The sequence below is a fragment of the Hypomesus nipponensis genome, chromosome 2 (assembly GCF_054491055.1).
Source record: "Hypomesus nipponensis isolate SF chromosome 2, ASM5449105v1, whole genome shotgun sequence".
In the NCBI taxonomy this organism is placed as follows: domain Eukaryota; kingdom Metazoa; phylum Chordata; class Actinopteri; order Osmeriformes; family Osmeridae; genus Hypomesus; species Hypomesus nipponensis.
Genome location: NC_140362.1, coordinates 2,375,001 through 2,376,263, shown reverse-complemented (window position 1 = coordinate 2,376,263; position 1,263 = coordinate 2,375,001).

The window sequence follows — 1,263 nt, the reverse complement described above, 5'->3', positions numbered from 1 at the left end:
GGGAGAGACAAGGGGAGGTAGAGAGAAGGAGAAAGGGTAGAGACAAGGGGAGGTAGAGAGAAGGAGAAAGGGGAGAGACAAGGGGAGGTAGAGAGAAGGAGAAAGGGGAGAGACAAGGGGAGGTAGAGAGAAGGAGAAAGGGTAGAGACAAGGGGAGGTAGAGAGAAGGAGAAAGGGTAGAGACAAGGGGAGGTAGAGAGAAGGAGAAAGGGTAGAGACAAGGGGAGGTAGAGAGAAGGAGAAAGGGTAGAGACAAGGGGAGGTAGAGAGAAGGAGAAAGGGTAGAGACAAGGGGAGGTAGAGAGAAGGAGAAAGGGTAGAGACAAGGGGAGGTAGAGAGAAGGAGAAAGGGGAGAGACAAGGGGAGGTAGAGAGAAGGAGAAAGGGTAGAGACAAGGGGAGGTAGAGAGAAGGAGAAAGGGTAGAGACAAGGGGAGGTAGAGAGAAGGAGAAAGGGTAGAGACAAGGGGAGGTAGAGAGAAGGAGAAAGGGTAGAGACAAGGGGAGGTAGAGAGAAGGAGAAAGGGTAGAGACAAGGGGAGGTAGAGAGAAGGAGAAAGGGTAGAGACAAGGGGAGGTAGAGAGAAGGAGAAAGGGTAGAGACAAGGGGAGGTAGAGAGAAGGAGAAAGGGTAGAGACAAGGGGAGGTAGAGAGAAGGAGAAAGGGTAGAGACAAGGGGAGGTAGAGAGAAGGAGAAAGGGTAGAGACAAGGGGAGGTAGAGAGAAGGAGAAAGGGGAGAGAGAGGCGGAGGGGAGAAAGGAAGAGAAGAGGGAGAGATTGTTGCCATATCTTGTCCTCCAGAGTGTGTGATCACCAGCTGGCTTCTCCCCAGACCGAGACAACTATGAATTATAAACAAGAAACGCTGATCTTAACCACACTCTGAAAAGTAAACACACAGACACACAAACACACCCACACACACATTGCGTGCCAGATTAATTAGCATATATTTCCTACCAGGCTGTAACAACTTGTGTGTGTGTTTGAGTGGTAATGAAGTGCTCAGTGCCCAGTGTTGACAAACTTCCTGGTTTGGGATGTTCACACAAACAGGAAATGAGAGAAAGGCTTCTTCCCATTAGATTTTTGATGAGGGGGGGGCAGTGAGGCGGGGGGGGGGGGGGGGGCAGTGAGGCAGGGGGGGGCAGTGAGGCAGGGGGGGAGGGCAGTGAGGCAGGGGGGGGGCAGTGAGGCAGGGGGGGGCAGTGAGGCAGGCGGGGGGGGTAGTGAGGCATGGGGGGGCAGTGAGGCAGGGGGG